This window comes from Trachemys scripta, chromosome 3, assembly GCF_013100865.1.
Source record: "Trachemys scripta elegans isolate TJP31775 chromosome 3, CAS_Tse_1.0, whole genome shotgun sequence".
Taxonomy (NCBI): Eukaryota; Metazoa; Chordata; order Testudines; family Emydidae; genus Trachemys; species Trachemys scripta.
Window position 1 is genome coordinate 137,723,067 of NC_048300.1, and position 13,224 is coordinate 137,736,290.

Sequence of the window (13,224 nt, forward strand, 5' to 3'; positions counted from 1 at the left end):
TTTAAAGGGCCCGGGGCTCCCTGCAACTGCAGGGAGCCCCGGGCCCTTTAAAGTGTCGCTGGAGCTCTGGCAGTGGGGCTCGGGCGGCACTTAAAGGACTTACCAGCCCTTTAAATCGCCGCCGGAGAAGCCGATCCAGTCTGGCACAGTGTATCGGCTCTTGCCTGTACGCCGGACTGGACCAGACCAGACCAGTTTACTTTCACCTCTGCTGCTAACCTTCTTACATAATAGTTCTAAGCCCCGGTCTTTCCTTTTACTTTGCACCACCAAAATTCTTGCCAAGAACCTTCTTCTCTTTGTCTTTGACTACTTCATCTTTGGCTTTCAGTATTGCAACTTTGCCTCCCTTACTACATTCAAAATGCTGCTGCTTAATCTTCCTGGTTTGTCCCCACATCAATCCCCTCTCCAATTCTTCCACTGGCTCCTTCTTCATTTCTGCATCACATGGAAACTTCTTGTTTTTACGTTTAAAGTCCTTCACATCTTATCTTATGCTAACTTCCTGCTCTAGTGATTTACCAGGAAGTTGATCCTACCTTTGCTCTTCCAACATTTCCAGACTACACATCAATCTACTTTTCCCTCAGACAACTTCATGATTTCTCCCGTTATGCCTTTTATACATGGGGGAAAAAGCTGGAAAAGCATCCATACAGCTACTACCGTATCCTCTTCCAAACCCCTCCTTAAAAACCATCCCTGCTGCAATACCTACAAAACCCTATCTGTTGACCATGGGTAAGCAGGCGATGAGCTATGACTGTCTCTTTCCTCCTTCCTTTTCCTACTCCCTCACTCTTATTAACTGCCGCATTCATGCATTTCTCCTCACGCTACTTAACAACACCAACACATATAAAACTGACAAAATTACCCCAGTTATGACCATGTTATTATTATTATTGGTTATTTGTATTACATTTGTTATATTCCCATCCACAACCAGTCATCTTCTAGATCATAAACTCTACAGGTCTCTTTATCTATGTTTATACAGCACAATAGAGTACAATACAGCCCCAAACTTGACTGGAGCCTTTGGGTGCTACAAAAATGTTTATGAATAATAATCATCATCATCCTGACCAATTCTGATTTTATCAGACATTTACTGAGTGCTTAGATCTGTGGTTTCAGTTCAGCCCATTATAGAAATATGGACAAGCCATGAAATTCATATCAAGCTCCAGATCTAAACTGCCTCAGAATCTGAATGTTGGTAGACAGGGATTTGATTTCGGCCCATCGATTTTAAAAACCAAAACTATGTTAAAGAGGAAGACTAGTTTCCTAAAAGTCATTAAACAGAATGTCTAATTTTGAATTTTTTCCATCCTATGTAGAATTAAAATAACTCAAGTTCCCTATCCCTCATATAATATAATTTGGATTATCTAGGTGTAATCAGTGTTTAAATAGCACGGTGCTAGTCCCTTAGATGAAGAGCAGCACACAAGAGTCAAAAATGCACAGTTGGGAATGGAAGTTAATATTTTGTGTAGTGCTAGCATAACTCAGGGGGCATCCGTGATTTTTCTGCCCATCTAGAAACCTAGGATTTTAATTAATGGATTCTAGGCAGTCACTAATCAAATTATCCTTAAAAGAATTGTGCAAAGCAAAATCATTTTTTTTTTTTTCAAGAAGTGGGATAGGAATATGTTATGGCTCACAATATTGCACTGGAAATAAAATAATATTTGGTTTTGCTCAGTAAATGTCTATCAGTTCTATTGGTCATGCTGGTATACTATAGCTTTTTTGATAAAATACTTTAATAATGGTAAATCACTGAAGAACACCAATAATCTGACATTCATATAGGTCCAGCTGAGGTCTGGTCTGGCTCAGTGATGTGAAAGTTCAGACAAGAGGATAAACACTCAGTAGTCATCATGGAAATTAAAGAGACATAATAGGAATGTATATGTGTTTTCCTTTTCAAGGTTATTGTCTTTTGTGGTGGCTGCCTGTTTGTCTGTCTGTCTGTCTGTGTGTGAAGAAGACTTGGCAAAGATGTAACTCTGCAAAGCTATTAATCTGTTCTAGAAGCTTACCTCAATTGTAGACATTTTTGTAAAAGATAATGCTAAGGAATAGTGCCTGTTTTCCACTGAGCAGTCATAAAAAACCAAATGACAAAATGCGGTGCAAAATCTGTTAGGCAGAGAGTCTATGAAGTAAAAGATGCCAAGGTAGGAAATTCACGAGAGGTAAAGAGCGGGTGAGTACTTGTCTATGTTATGTGTCCATAATAATTTTCCTGCACAGAAATGTCTATACTTTCAGAAGACAACAAAACTAGTTATCCACATTCTGTATTCGCAGATAACTAAATGGAACCTTAGTGGTGAGGCTGTGACTTGTGTAGCTTACATTTATGATTGTTCATCTGCTGTGTGAGTGGTATCTTGAATGGAGTCCAGCAACTCTTCCGTCAGCTGCATCCATATGCTATTCATGTGTTCACTGCTAAGCACATCTTTTAAATTTAGTCCTGGTGGGTGCGTGTTCTACACTTTCGCCATGTTTGGGGTTCTTTTTTATATATGCTTTAAAAAAAATACACTTTTTTTCCCAAAGTTCCCATCTTATTCTCCAAGGGCTCTCAAACCTTTCATAGTGACCTGTGTAAGTTTCCCAGACCACCTCAATCTCACATCATCGGCTGGTATATTACATTTGGCTGAACTGTTTTGTCTGTATGCTGAATTGCAAATTCCATGGGGCATGAATGGTGCTTTCTTATCTATTTACACAGTGCCAAGCATACAGCTGATGTTTGAGAAATAATAATAGTAATATTTGCATGTTTAAACTTTGAAGACTCCTGGGTTAAGTAATCAAAAGGGTGCCTCTGAAGCATTGATATAATTGTTCACTCTTCAAATTCCTATGAGAATATGGGTAACAGCTAATCTTCAATCACATAAAAGTCACCTTGTTGATTTTAATCCTTCCTGATGATATTTTTAGCCAATACTTGTTATTTATTATTGGAACCCAATAATTTACTTGCAACATAAATCCGGGAAAGGGTTTGGGGATTAATGTGCTTTTAATAGATGCTTTGAATGATACCCTTCCAGATCTCAGAAGTGAAGAGAACTTTTCCCAGAAGAAACTGAGACAGGCACAAATATTAGGTATAGAACTACTGATAGCAATAATGACACACACAGAGAGCACATTATAAAAAACATTTTTCTAGCAGACATTTGTTCCCAAGTCTTCCACTGGAACAGAACATACTGCCCTAAACTTCTGCAAAGAACTTTAGAGTCAATGGAAGGAAAGAAAATGCAAGGAAAGAAAATAAGAAATACATTTCTCACAACTAGCAGTGCAAAGGAGCATTGCTCAGATACTGAAGACTAGCACAGTTCTTCAATGTGAGAGTTGTGTAACATTTTTTGGTGAGCAGAACAAAAATTGCCAGAAGAAGAAGGGGAAAAAAACTTCATTTAACTCATATCAATAAAGTAATGAGGGAAAAGCCTTAATAGAACATTGTCATTTTTAAAAGCAGAAATATCTGAAAATGCAGAATTAAAAGTTAAGGTAGCATTTGAAAAACAAAAAATACTCAAATACAGAGATGAAGTGACCTTCCCAAAGTTACATAGGAATGCTGGAGGCAGGAATAGCATCTAGTTCTCTTTTTTAACCACAGATCATCTTTCCTCTTCCCAAATGCAAGATATTGGTGTTCCTCTTTTGTGAGGGGTGGATGAATCAAAAACTAGGCTCTGCTCAAATATTTAGCACATATCCAGTGGGTAGATAATTAGTGCCTATATTTGTACATCAAGTATTGCACTGGGTAGTGGTATTTGTGGCTTATATTGTCCGTGCTGAGTCTGCATGTGTTATGGACAGAAATTAAAGTGGGACAGTGTTTGGTGGGTTGGTCCTTCTTTGAAAGCTGCCTGCTAATGTTTCAGGAGCCAAGCTTTCATTTTCAAAAATTAAGTCTCTAGCCCTGATGGTTGCAAATCTAAACTTCAAATTGTGAGTGACATGTAAATAGATGCAGTGATGTCCTGTTTTGACATCTCATTTGGGCGTTTCAAGTGGGCAGAGCTTGGTTTGTGGGTGAGGCTTTATTTGTAAATGGAACTTGGGAAAGTACCTGTTTTTCCAATTTCTCCCCCGTTAAACACCTGGGTGGAGACACATAGATTACTTGTGATTTGGGCTCAAGGAAGCTGAGGATTCAAGGGTTGGGTTAAAGTTGTGTGAGGCACCTTTGTATTTTAAAGAAGCCTTATTGAAGGTGCAGGAACAAACCATCCCGATGTGCAGAAAGAATAGCAAATATGGCAGGCGACAAGCTTGGCTTAACAGTGAAATCTTCGGTGAGCTTAAACCCAAAAAGGAAGCTTACAAGAAGTGGAAATTTGGACAGATGACTAGGGAGGAGTATAAAAATATTGCTAGAGCATGCAGAGGAGTAATCAGGAAGGCCAAGTCACATTAGGAGTTGCAGCTAGCAAGGGATGTGAAGGGTAACAAGAAAGATTTCTACAGGTATGTTAGCAACAAGAAGAAGGTCAGGGAAAGTGTGGGACCCTTACTGAATGGGGGAGGCAACATAGTGACAGATGATGTGGAAAAAGATGAAGTACTCAATGCTTTTTTTGCCTCAGTCTTTACAGATAAGGTCAGCTTCCAAACAGCTGTACTGGACAACACAATATGGGGAGGAGGTGAGCAGCCCTCAGTGGTGAAAGAACAGGGTAAGGACTATTTAGAAAAGCTGGACATGCACAAGTCCATGGCTCCAAATCTAATGGATCCAAGGGTGCTGAGGGAGTTTGCTCATGTGATTGTAGAGCCATTGGCCATTATCTTTGAAAATTCGTGGCGTTCAGGGGAGGTCCCGGACGATCGGAAAAAGGCAAATATAGTGCTCATATTTGCCATGTTTGAACCAGACACGTATCATTGAAGATAAACCTAGATGGGACCAGTGTGACTGGAAAAAGGCTAATGTAGTGCCCATCTTTAAAAAAGGGAAGAAGGAGAATCTGGGGAACTACAGGCCAGTCAGCCTCACTTCAGTCCCCGGCAAAATAATGGAGCAGGTCCTCAAGGAATCAATTATGAAACATTTAGAGGAGAGGAAAGTGATCAGGAACAGTCAACATGGATTCACCAAGGGCAACTCATGCCTGACCAACCTGATTGCCTTCTATGATGAGACAACTGGCTCTGTGGAAATGGGGAAAGCAGTGGATGTGATATATCTTGATTTTAGCAAAGCTTTTGATACAGTCTCCCACAGTATTCTTGCCAGCAAGTTAAAGAAGTATGGATTGGATGAATGGACTATAAGGTGGATAGAAAGCTGGCTGGATTGTTGGGCTCAACAGATAGTGATCAACAGCTCAATGTCTAGTTGGCAGCCAGTATCGAGCGGAGTGCCCTAGGAATCAGTCCTGGGGCCGGTTTTGTTCAACATCTTTATTAATAATTTGGATGATGGGATTAATTGCACCATCATCAAATTCACAGATTACGCTAATCTGGGGAGAGAGGTAGATACGCTGGAGGGTAGGGATAGGGTCCAAAGTGACCTAGACAAATTGGAGGATTGGGCCAAAAGAAATCTGATGAGGTTCAACAAGGACAAGTGAAGAGTCCTGCACTTAGGATGGAAGAATCCCAGGCACTGCTACAGGCTGGGGGCTGACTGGCTAAGCAGCAGTTCTGCAGAAAAGGACCTGGGGATTACAGTGGACGAGAAGATGGATATGAGTCAGCAGTGTGCCCTTGTTGCCAAGAAGACCAACGGCTTATTGGGCTGCATTAGTAGGAGCATTGCCAGCAGATTGAGGGAAGTGATTATTCCCCTCTATTCAGCACTGGTGAGGCCACATCTGGAGTACTGTGTCCAGTTTCCTTCCCCCCCCCCCTTTCCCTCCCCCACTACAGAAGGGATGTGGACAAATTGGAGAGAGTCCAGTGGCGGGCAACAAAATGATTAGGGGGCTGAGGCACATGACTTACAAGGAGAGACTGAGAAAACTGGGGTTATTTAGTCTGCAGAAGAGAAGAGTGGGGGTGGGGGGATTTGCTAGCAGCCTTCAATTACCTGAAGGGGGGTTCCAAAGAGGATGTAGCTCGACTGTTCTCAGTGGTGGCAGATGACCGAACAAGAAGCAATGGTCTCAAGTTGCAGTGCGGGAGGTCTAGGTTGGATATTAGGAAACACCATTTCACTAGGAAGGTGGTGAAGCACTGGAACGGGTTACCTAGGGAGGTGGTGAAATCTCCTTTCTTAGAGGTTTTTAAGGCCTGGCTTGACAAAGCCCTGGCTGGGGTGACTTAGTTGGTGTTGGTCCTGCTTTGAACAGGGGATTAGACTAGATGACCTCCTGAGGTCTCTTCCAACCCTAATATTCTATGATTCTATGTTTAGGGTGGGGGGGGTGGAGGGGGCTCTGGGGTTGGGCAAGGGATGAAGGATTTGGGGTGTAGGAGAGGGCTCAGGGCTGGGGCAGGGGGTTGGGGTGTTGGGAGGTGCAGGGTACAGGCTTCAGGAGTGAGTTTGGGTGTGGGAGGGAACTCTGGGCTGGGGCAAGGGGTTGGGATGCGGGAGGGGTTCTGGGTGCAGGGTGCCGGTGGCACTTACCACGACTCCCAGGAAGCAGCTGCCAGGTCCCTGCAACCCCTACATATATGGGTGGCCACCAGCCAGGTTGGCTCCATGCGTTGCCCTCATGCCGGCAGGCGCTGCCCCTGCAGTTCCCATTGGTCACGGTTCCCAGCCAATGGGAGCTGCAGAGCTGGCACTCGGGGCGAGGGCAGCACACAGAGCCTCCCTGGCCGCCCATGCGCCTAGGGGCTACAAGGACCTGGGGGCCGCTTCCAGGAGCCGCGCAGAGCTAGGGCAAGCAGGGAGCTGCCTTAGCCCCGGGGCCCTACTGCGATGCCGACCAGACTTTTAACAACCCGTCAGCACAGCTCTGGTCAGCGGTACCTTTTTGACCAGGCGTTCCGCTCAAAAACCAGACACCCGTCAACCCTACCTTCCACAAAGTCATACCCAGACCCGTCCTTGTCAAGTTACACTGACTGTGACTGGGGTGTATAAGGGAAAGAGGTGAGTGATAGGAAGACATTAGAATGGGCAGGGAGTATGACAGGATACTACATGACTTTGCCTGTAAGGAAGGTAGAATTGGTAAGAAGGTTTTTTTCTCCATTTATATTTTGCTGTGACCCTAAAGATCTCTCAACTTATGGCCATTGCAACTCAGGATATGTCTACACTGCAATTGGACACCTCCAGCTGGCCTGTGCCAGCTGACTTGGGCTCATGGGGTTCAGGCTAAGGCAGCGCCGTATTATTGCCTAGGCCGACAAGGCCTAGGCCTAGGGCGGCAAATTTTCAGGGGCGGAAGCTCCCCTCCGCGCCCTGCCCCCCTGCTCCAGCTCACCTCCGCCTCCTCTGCAAGCGCGCCGCCGCGTCCTGTTTCTCTCCTCTCCCAGCGCTTGCGCCGCGAAACAGCTGTTTCGCGGGGCAGGGAGGGAGGAGGAGGAGGGGAACGTTGCGCGCTGGGGGAAGAGGCGGAGCCGGGGGTGGGGATTTGGGGAAGGGATCCAATAGGGGAAGGGAGGGGGCGGAGTTGGGGCGGGGACTCAGGGGAGGGGGTTGGAATGGGGGTGGGAAAAGGGCAGAGTCGGGGCGGGGCCAGGGCGGCAATTATTTCCCGGCCTAGGGGCAGCAAAATTATTAATCCGCCACTGGGCTAAGGGGCTGTTAAATTGCAGTATAGACTTTCAGACTTGGGCTGCAGTCCAAGCTCTGGGACCCTCCCACCTGCAGGATCCTAGAGCCCAGGCTCTAGCCCAAGCCCAAACATTTATACCACAAGTAAACAGGCCCATAGCCTGAGCACTGCAAGCCCAAGTCAGCCGGCACAGGCCAGCCACAGATTTTAAACTGCAGCATAGACATACCCTTTGGCTCCACTTTTTCCTCTCAGATATGTGTAGTGATCCCAGTAGCATGCAGGTGTGGGCTATGATTTTTCTGGTCCCTTTTACTACTCCCTACTGAGGCAGGTACGTGAATTTCCAGTGGAGAATAAGAAGAGCCACGTGAATAATTAAAGTACTGGAAACATGTCTTACAAAGAGAAATTCAGGGAGCTCAAACTATTTAGTTTAGAGAGTCTTACAGGGTGATTTGATCATAGTCTACAAGTACCTACATGAGGAACAAAAATTTGATAATGGGCTCTTCAGTCTAGCAGAGAAAGGTATAACAAGACCCAGTGGATGAAAGCTGAAGCAAGACACATTCAGACTGGAAATAAGGCACAACATTTTAACAGTGAGGGTAATTAAGTAGTGGAACAATTTACCAAGGTTTGTGATGGACTTTTACATCAAGTTGGACGTTTTTCTGGTTTAAACAGGAATTAATTCACTTCATGATCTATGACCAGGTCGGAAACACAAACCCACCACGATCCTAGTGAACGTGGGTTGCAGAGGAACTAGTGTTCTGTACTTTCAGATACTTCTGATTGGTGGAATTACCCAGGAAAATATACATCTTAATCTTTATTTGTATAAGGAGACATGACCTCAGAATCTCATATCTATTGAAAATCTGTTTATTCATCCCTTCATTATCTGGTAGTAGCTAAACGGATCCTCATTAAACAGAATTTATCCTAAATACTGTCCTGATTAAGCAGCAGTAATTGCCATTAGGCTAAATCAATTCCCTGGGAAACTTCCCAATAAGATAGATGTCCTAGTTCAGTGTGCCCTGATTCAGTACGTTGGATTATAATATTATTTTACATTTATGTAGCACCTTTCATCCTGCAGCACTTGACAAATTATCAACATATTGTGCCATTGAATTGCAGTGGCCCCAGGGGTGAAGAGTAGCAGCCAACTGGCGCACAGAATGCTGCATGGAGCTCTGAAAAATCCACACAGGGAACTAACTGCATCGAGCTTAATTTATGAACCTTGAAGATGAAGGGCTCAGCCAGATGGATCTAGAGTTGAACCTCGGGCTCTAAAAAGACTAAATAATTCTAACTTGCGCCAGATTCCCAGCTGCACCGAATATAAACTCAGCATCAATGAAGAGGATAGAGGGGAAAGGATCCTGGACTGGCCAGGGGCTGTAATGGCCTCTGCGGTAAGGATAAAACTACCTAGGGACTGTATTAAAGAGTACCAGTGACAGTAGTTCCAAAAGGTTGCTGGACCAGCCAGGGATCAGAAGGAGCACCAGCCACTTTGCTTGTAACCCTTCTGCCAGGTGGAGCCGGCAACAACCAGGGACAGGTTCAATATCTAGGGGTTTCTTTTCAACAATACAACACAGAACCAGCTCGAGCTGAGAGCCGCTACTTCCCCACTCGTGAGCACAGAGTCTGAGTGTAGAAAAAAAACTTTTAATGAAAGGAGAGAAGCCACCGGACATTAATTAGGGAAGATGCCACAAGCAGGATTCCTAAACCTAAAACTGTGAGCAGGACACCCACCCTAGATTGCGTGGGACAGAGTCTTCTGCCTCATGCTCTTGAGTTCTACAACCAACAGTTCCTTTACTGTGCGCCCCTCTGCTCCCTCACCATACCCCACTCACAGTGGTTGTCCTTGGTTAGTGAGGACCCAGGATTCAGGGGCGTATTTGTGTGAGTTCACCTCCCACCTGGGTAAGAAGGCACTTGGCTTGTTCCGCCATCTTAACACTTGCTCTGGCTGGCTGCCCCGCCAGCCGCTGCACCTCGATGCCTGGCCGTCCTGCCAGCCGCTGCGCCTCAATGCCTGGCTGCTCTGCCAGCCACTGCTTCTCGCCACCTGGCTGCCCCGCCAGTCAACTGCTAGCCACTTTTGCCAGCCGCTCCCACCAGCCTACTGCTTGCCACTTTCGCCAGCCACCCATCAGTCACCTTTTGCTGCCACCTGCCTCTCTGCTGTGACCTCTGCACATCAGTTTCTTAGCCCTGGTCTACACTACGAGTTTAGGTTGAATTTAACAGTGTTAGATCGATTTAACCCTGCACCCGTCCACACGACTAAGCCATTTTTGTCGACTTAAAGGGCTCTTAAAATCGATTTCTGTACTCCTCCCCGACAAGGGGATTAGCGCTGAAATTGACCTTGCTGGGTCAAATTTGGGGTAGTGTGGATGCAATCAGTGGCCAGGCGATTTGCCTCAACCTCCCACCCCACCATAAACATCTCCCCCTTACTCTCACAGATATTGTGGAGCACACAGCAAGCAGTAATAATGATGGGAATATTGGTTTGGCTGAGGTCTAACCGAGTCAGTAAACTGCGCCAGTGTGCTTTTAAACGTCCAAATGCACATTCCACCACCATTCTGCACTTGCTCAGCCTATAGTTGAACTGCTCCTTACTACTGTCCAGGCTTCATGAGCCATGGGAGCAAGGGATAGGCTGGGGTAGGCGCGACCACGTGGTGCTGCCGGCTGGGAGAGCAGCCTGAGGCAGAAGCCTCCAGCTTGCATGATATTCCAGGCAGGACTGATTCTCCATGAGATGAAACTTAAAGAAGAGAATGACCTGGAGTCATTCCCATTTATGTCCAGGCGCCCCTAACCGACCTCACCGAGGTCTGCCAGGAGCACCCATGTCTGCCCAGGTGCCCCTAACTGACCTCACCAAGGTAGGCCAGGAGCACCCAGGAGATGATGACGACAACGACGGCTAGCAGTCGTACTGCTGCCGCGAAGGCAAGGACTGCTGCTGCTGTGTAGCACTGCAGTACCACATCTGCCAGCAGCACCCAGGAGACATACAGTGACGGTGAGCTGAGTGGGCTCCATGCTTGCCGTGGTATGTTGTCTGCATGGGTAACCCAGGAAAAAAGACGAGAAACAAATGTCTGCCGTTGCTTTCACAGAGGGAGGGGGGCCTGACGACATGTACACAAAACAACCCGCGACAATGTTTTTGCCCCATCAGGCATTGGGAGCTCAACCCAGAGTTCCAATGAGCAGCGGAGACTGCGGGAACTGTGGGATAGCTACCCATAGTGCAACCCTCCGGACGTCAACACTAGCCTCAGTACTGTAGACACACTCTGCCGACTTAATGCACTTAGTGGGGACACACACAATTGACTGTATAAAATCAATTTTTAAAAAATCAACTTGTATAAAATTGACCTAATTTCATAGTGTAGACATACCTTTACTGATTTTTAGCTCTCAGCAGGCTGGGCAGAAACACTGCCTCATCTCAAGTGATTTCAGCTCTTACTGAGTACTTAAAATAACAAAAGGCTCCTAATAAAGCTTATTTAACTGTATCTTTGAATGGTGAGAAGGAACAGATTAAACAATTCTAGAGACCCTTAGGGAGATGCCAGCCCTCCTGGCTGAGACACCTGTCCCCACCCTTCTTACTTTCACAGGGCTCTGGCATTCGAGCCACTGGTTTAATGAGGTCCCTTCAGCTGAGGGTGACCCCCTCATTTGGGACAGGTTATGCATAGTTCTGCTCCCCTTCATTCATACAATAATGACAACACACTGATAACAGCATTTCACTACCCCTGCATTCAGTACTAAAGTGATTTGTAACCCAGCACCAGCCAAAGCTGATCACTTGGAGCTACACAGCTCCTGACTGCTAGATCCCTATGCAGAGTAGGTGTGTTCATGTAAATACAGTTTGCTTCTGAAGTCTTTCCCCCTCCCCAGTTAGCTGTCATGGGAGAGTTCATTCAGACCCTGCTTACATGCTCATGGGCATAATTTGGGGGTAGACAGGGCATTGCCCCCCCAAACTGCAAGCTTCAGGCAGGCATGGAATTTGCCCCCCCCCTCCACATGCAACATTGGCCTTACTGGAGTTGCCCCTCCCCTCCCCAAATATAGAAGTCAAACTATATCTATGATTCTGCCCCACCCCCTCAACTTCCTTTCCTCCTCTCCTCCCCCCCACCCACCCAACCTGCCCCCTGAATTGGGGCAAGGGAACCAGGTGTTGTGGAGCTTTGCCAGATCTGTGCTATTCGAGGGAACCCCTCTCTTGGGGGAATCTTCACTGCCCCTCTAGGACAGCTTTCTGGGGACTTGGAGGGTGCGTCTACACTGCAATTAGACACCTGCCATTGGCGCGGGTCAGCTGACTCAGGCTCAGGCTGCAGGGCAGTAAAATTGTGGTGTAGATGGAGTTCGGTCCCAGGCTGGACTCTGAGCTCTGGGACCACATGAAGGGGGAGGGTCCCAGGACACAGGCTCCAGCTAGAGCTCGGAAGTCTACACTGCAATTTTACAGTCCTACAGCCTGAGCCCTGCGAGTCAGAGTCAGCTGACCCAAGCCAACCAATTGCAGTGTAGACCTATCCTTAGAATCTTGATGTTTAGCCTGCTAAGACATCCATTCCAGCAGAGCCCAAAAGCCTCACTGCTATACCATACACATTGGTGTTTCTTTGTTAAATCAGCTTCTGTGTCTGCAGAAAGAGCTTCCTCTTCCCCCAGCCCCTCTCCTATCCTGAGAATCTTCCCCCACAAGCCTTCCTGTGTGCCTGTGAATTCAATATACGTAGGATACAGAGCAGGATGCTCATTCTGCATGTGCAGCAACACTCTTTGCACTTCCAAGTTGCAGGAACATATAGTAATTCTTAGATGGAGCTTTCCCTTTTCCAAGAACAGTGCAAACACGTCACTACGTCCCCCCTGTGGAGTAGGTGAGTATAGCAACCCCTACTTCACACCAGGGCACAGAGAGGAACATTTCACATCAGACAATCACACCCAGGGCCGGCTCTAGGCACCAGCAAAACAAGCTGGTACTTGGGGCGGCACATTTTTAGGGGCGGCATGGCCGGCGCCAGAATGCTGCCCCTAAAAATGTGCCCCGGCCGCCCTAGCTCACCTCCACTGCTGCTGCCATGGCGCGCGAAACAGCTGATTTGCACGCTGCTACTCACCCTCCCTCCCAGGCTCTCAAACCTGGGGGGGGGAGCAGCGGCGCGCGAATCAGCTGTTTCGCGCGCTGCCGCGGCTCGGGGTCTCCCCCTCCCTCCCAGGCTCTCAAACCTGGGAGGGAGGGGGAGACCCGAGCGGCCGTTTCACGCGCCGCTTCTCCCCCTCCCTCCCAGGCTCTCAAGTCTGGGAGGAAGGGGGAGTAGCGGCGCGTGAAACGGCCGCTCGGGTCTCCCCCTCCCTCCCAGGTTTGAGAGCCTGGGAGGGAGGG